Source organism: Cydia fagiglandana, chromosome 9, assembly GCF_963556715.1.
Source record: "Cydia fagiglandana chromosome 9, ilCydFagi1.1, whole genome shotgun sequence".
NCBI lineage: Eukaryota > Metazoa > Arthropoda > Insecta > Lepidoptera > Tortricidae > Cydia > Cydia fagiglandana.
Window position 1 is genome coordinate 12,298,302 of NC_085940.1, and position 6,212 is coordinate 12,304,513.

Below are 6,212 nucleotides of genomic sequence, written 5' to 3' on the forward strand. Positions count from 1 at the left end.
ACAGGTAAAAAAAGGAGCCTTTAGGTATAGCGCGAATCTGTCTGTTAGGACCGACATTGCGGCATCGCTCAATTTACACGAAAATGGTGCTATAACTAGTTTATAAAGGGGGTTTCAGGAAAAATGTTACTATTTACTTTTTTTTGAAATACCATTAACTTTTGGGTTATATAGACTCAGAATCACGAGGACTATTGAAAATATATTGTATGTGAAAATGTGTTACCTAACTGTCATTTGTTTTGGGTCACATTTTTTTCTTTTTAAATCGATAGTCCTCGTGATTCTGAGTAGAAATAACCCAAAACTTAATGGATTAAAAAAAATGGTACACTTTTAAGTGTAAAACGCCCATAAACAACAAAATAAACTAATTTTATACAAACTAATAAGTTATACACAGTGGTATCACTAAAATAAATTAATTACTAGTTTAATAAACTAATTAATATTTTCACGCATGTCACGCATGTTCAATTGTTCACTGCCTAACTACGCATATTTAAAAGTGTAACCTAATTACTTTGTGTCTCGTTAAGCAGTTGTAATATCGGGAGTATTTAGTATTCATTACCGAATGTCCACCACGATGGACAATGGGTCATTAGATGGTCCTTATCGATGCTAAACGCTGCATAATAGGTATCACATTATGAATGCATATGCGTTATAATAAGATACTATTTACTCAATATCTTCAGCGAAGTAAGTTATCATCTAAAAGTTTCCAGTAAAAAATAATATGAACATGGCTTTTTTTTGTTTTTTAGAGCACCGTACAAAACTTTGTTCACGGTGCTCTTATGGGATCACTTATCGGTCTTGCAAATCGGTTAAATGCGTTTTTCTCAAAGACCGTTTGATGCAGGTACCTAAAATTTGGAATAGTTATGGCAAGTACCATCACTAACATTGTGAATAAGTCAAAATTGCTTATTTCTGATTTTAGGGGTAAATTTAGGGGGTCGAGAGGGGTAGGCTGAATTTTTTTTCAATTGTAAGAATCGTGTGAGGTACCATTAGAAAGCTTGCAAAAAATTGACTCGATAGACTGATTTTGACTTCATTTTAGAATGCAATAGTTTCGATAAAAAATGCATTTAAAGTTGCAAGTTTTCATACAACATTTTTCACCTCTGTCCTGGCGATTTTCGCGAAAAAATTTTACGTTGTCAGTTTGATTAGGGTCAAGAAGAATTGTCAACAAATGCGGATCGTTAGTAGAGTCTGGCTAGCCAAATTTTGTTGACAAATATTTCCTTGTTGCATCACCAATTGTCTATGCTTTTAAAAAAAGTTAAAAGTCTGTTGTCAATTTATGTCATTCATTCAAATTGTTTGCGGTTTATAAGGCGTTTATTTTAAATAACACTTAAATAATATTAATAATGACTATGCCGAGTGTGGTCCGCAAACTATTATTTAAGCTCTTAAATAATTAAGACAATGTGCGAAGTCGACGTGAAGCGATTATTAACGAAAAACTGCAATGTTTACAAGTCGTAAATAATTTAGTAGGTTGGTGCTCTAATAATATTTTGATACTTTAAGTACTATTTCTAACATTTCCCTATAACTTTGATTAAGTACGTGCATTTATTAATACCTGAAACAAGTGTGTAAAAAAAAACGGATAAACTAGAAGTTCTAGAAAATATCAATAAAATCAAAACATTGGACCGTAAACTTATGTGTTTGTCGTTAACTGTACTTTAAATAGTGGTATAAATTATGTGAGCTGACTTTGAGTGCACGTCAACGTATATTTAACTTATTTTATCAGGTACCTTACGTGTGCACGGAAAATCAAAAATATTTTCTAGTATCAAAACTATAAATCCTACTACACACAGTGTGACCAGCCCAAGATTTTTTGAATTTCCCGCCAAAACTTTGGGTAATATTTCAGTAGCCAGACTCTATTGTTTGATAAATGTTAATGTCATGTACGTACCTACTAAAAGGAAAAGTGGCAAATCGTTTTGAAGTTTCGAAAAATTATACTGATTTGACTAGAGTTAGACTAAGAAAAGTCTGCAGCAATTTTGATAGCCCACGTAGTGCAAGTGGTATTTATACGTCAAAATTTCATAGAAGTTTGATGTTTAAATTAACACTTGCACTGCGTGGGCTATCAAAACAAAAAAGCATTGTTCGTATTATTTTTCACTGGAATCTTTTAGATGATAACTTGCTTCGCTGAAAATATTGAGTAAATACTTAAGTACCTATCTTATTATAATGCATATGCATTCATAATATCAAACCTATTATGCAGCGTTAAGGTTTTTAAAAATAGGGATTTTTTAACTCTTAGACCCGTAGTGCGTGAGCGTGGCAGATCTCCTGCTCGGTGGTCGGATCAGGTCTCTACCCTTACAGGCCTCACAATAGCAACCGCCATGAAGAAGGCCGAGAGCAGGGTGGGATGGAACCGATTGGTGACAGAGATCATCAGAAAATTTCAAGACGGACACGACCTTCAGCAATGAAGAAAACGACTAGAGAGAGAGAGAGAGAGAGAGAGAGAGACCCGTAGTGTAACTAGTAGCTGAGCTATGAATCAGAGTACAAAGTACCTAGATAGGTATTTGTTTATTATATTTTCTTAGTAAACAGTGGAATACATTATTAATAATTTAATAATAAAACAGTTGGCATTAATGTTATTTTATATTTGTGATGACACTGATGTCATAATTATCCTCATTAAAATAATTGCTTGGTTTTATGTTAATAACTATTACTAACCACCGTGTTAATATAACCCGTGGGCAGTAAATTCAAAAACTTGTAAGTGGTGGTCGCGGCAATAACTTTATAAGAACTTTCCACCTTATTTAACCAATTAACATAAAAACGTAAAAAAATCTCACAATTTCGTTAAGTAAATTATTTTTGAAGTGAAAACTTCTTTAGCGGCGCTGAGCACTTTTTGAGGTGGGGAAAAAATGATAAACTCGATTCAGCGTAACGCGTAACGTAGGTAACGCTGACCTCATGTGTCACGGACAATGTTATTCACCAAAGAAATTTAGTCATAACGTATCATAATCAGGTCAATTATTTATAAAAAATAAGTTCAAAAACTAAAACCCGACTACTGCAAATCGCGCTCTAAAAAGTATGAAACAAGATAGAATTCTTATCTAAAATTATCAAGCAGGAAATATTATAAATGTTACCATTGTTTTATATAAAAATACAACGTAATATAATTTACTGATTTTTTTATATATTTACAGACATTCAGAGGATCGCCGTGGTCGTATGCCACATTACTTTTAAGTTTATAATCGTGGCATACGACCACGGCGATCCTCTGAATCTCTGTAAATAGATAAAAAAATCAGTAAATTATATTACGTTGTATTTTTATATAAAACAATGGTAACATTTATAATATTTCCTGCTTGATAATTTTAGATAAGAATTCTATCTTGTTTCATACTTTTTAGAGCGCGATTTGCAGTAGTCGGGTTTTAGTTTTTGAACTTATTTTTTATTTAATTAATTTTGGGGTCATGATTTCGTTACTAACTTTTTGAAGTCACTTTATATTACTTTTGCGAGGGTGTCCTCAGTACAAAAATGCACGCAGAGCGCCGCCTATATCGGGCTACGCCCGACTCCTTTAGTGCCTATGAGGGCGCCGATAGCGGCCGTCTTTGGAACGCGTACGTCGGGCTACGCCCGATTGTTTTAGTATGAGGGCGCCGAAGGCGCCCGGCTTTGGAACGCGTACGTCGGGTTACGCTCGACACTTTTAGTATGAGGGCGCCGAAGGCACCCGGCTTTGGAACGCGTCCGTCGGGCTCCGCCCGACTCTTTTTGTATGAGGGCGCCGAAGGCGCCCGGCATTGGAACGCGTATATCGGGCTACGCCCGACTCTTTTAGTATGAGGGCGCCGAAGGCGCCCGGCTTTGGAACGCGTACGTCGGGCTACACCCGGCTCTTTTAGTATGAGGGCGCCGAAGGCGCCCGGCTTCGGAACGCGTATGTCGAGCTACGCCCGACACTTTTAGTATGAGGGCGCCGAAGGCGCCCGACTTTGCGACGCGTACGTCGGGCTCCGCCCGACTCTTTAAGTATGAGGGCGCCGAAGGCGCCCGGCTTTGGAACGCGTATGTCGGGCTACGCCCGACTCTTTTAGTATGAGGGCGCCGAAGGCGCCCGGCTTTGGAACGCGTACGTCGGGCTCCGCCTGACTCTTCTAGTATGAGGGCGCCGAAGGCGCCCGGCATTGGAACGCGTATTTCGGGCTACGCCCGACTCTTTTAGTATGAGGGTGCCGAAGGCGCTCGGCTTTGGAACGCGTATGTCGGGCTACGCCCTACACTTTTAGTATGAGCCCGGCTTTGAAACGCGTACGTCGGGCTCCGCCCGACTCTTTTTGTATGAGGGCGCCGAAGGCGCCCGGCATTGGAACGCGTATATCGGGCTACGCCCGACTCTTTTAGTATGAGGGCGCCGAAGGCGCCCGGCTTTGGAACGCGTACGTCGGGCTACACCCGGCTCTTTTAGTATGAGGGCGCCGAAGGCGCCCGGCTTCGGAACGCGTATGTCGAGCTACGCCCGACACTTTTAGTATGAGGGCGCCGAAGGCGCCCGACTTTGCGACGCGTACGTCGGGCTCCGCCCGACTCTTTAAGTATGAGGGCGCCGAAGGCGCCCGGCTTTGGAACGCGTATGTCGGGCTACGCCCGACTCTTTTAGTATGAGGGCGCCGAAGGCGCCCGGCTTTGGAACGCGTATGTCGGGCTACGCCCGACTCTTTTAGTACTGAAACGCGTACGTCGGGCTACGCCCGACACGTTTAGTATGAGAGCGCCGAAAGCGCCCGGCTTTGGAACTCGTACGTCGGGCTCCGCCCGACTCTTTTAGTATGAGGGCGCCGAAGGCGCCCGGCTCTGGAACGCGTACGTCGGGCTACGCCCGACAATTTTAGTACGAGGGCCCCGAAGGCGCCCGGCTTCGGAATGCGTACGTATCTTGTAAAAAAATTGACTGTTTCATACATTTTGGCTGACTTCTATACCTATTCACATTATAAAATGTTGCAGGACATTAAAAAAACACCATGTATAGCGGCCAAACAAATTTCTTTTGCAAAAACCTCCTTGTATCGCCGTAGTCGCGTAACACGCGGATAGAATCCAGAGCGCTTGTAGATTCATAGTTCGAATCACCTAACCGAAAATTTAATGTTTTATCTGGCGCATGCAAGCAAAGCCGGGTGCAAAAGCTAACAATATTTATATATTTGAAATGTGCTAATTGAGCTCTTTACAATGATGTATAACACGTCATCATTACTTAATTTAATTTTTTTGGTTCGTGACTTTATGACCTGTAGAGGGCGCAGTGTTCATTTTTTTGTGACGCCATATAGCCTATAACCAGCGGACGATTAAGTCGATTCGAATGACTCATCGTTTGTTAAATTATAATAAGTACTTTAGAAGTTATGAGGGAACAGATGAACATACATACATACATACATACATACATACCCACATACATACCGGTCAAAATCATAACCCTCCTTTTGCGTTGCCGTAGTCGGGTAAAAACTGGACTTTTATATTAAGCAATAAAGCTCAATGTTCTAATATTGTACGGGCTGAAATACGAGGATCTCACAGTTACATTCTAACTTTATAGCACTCAAATATAATTCAATAAAGCTACATCTTGATGAAATCGCTAATAAAAGTGAACTCTAGTACTGGTGAAAAAAACTGTTCTTTCACTGTACTTTTTAAATGCTCTTTAAGTACTTACCCATATTTTACCTACCTACCACGTCTAAAAACAAAGTGAGATAAATAACTCTCTGACGCAGGTTATGGGCCCATCGGGCCATCGTATGATTTTTACCATCGATATCATTTGACTCACCAAAAACAATCGGTGCTATATTTACATCTATTACACAGGACTCTTAAAAGTATGTTATTGGTTAACAAATTGGTTAGTGTCAAGTATGTCTAATTTTCTGCTAAGTTCAATAAAAAAAAAAATATTTCATTTCTAAATAAATTAGCGGAAATAATAATTTATAAGCTTTCTATAGGTAAACATTTTTGTTTTGATCTTATTAAATGCTTTTAAATTTAACTGAAATCAGATTTGATTTCAGTTTGTTAGAATTGAATGTATTTAAGTTACGCGAGCAAGGTATTAAGTTTGATTCGTATAAATTGCATCT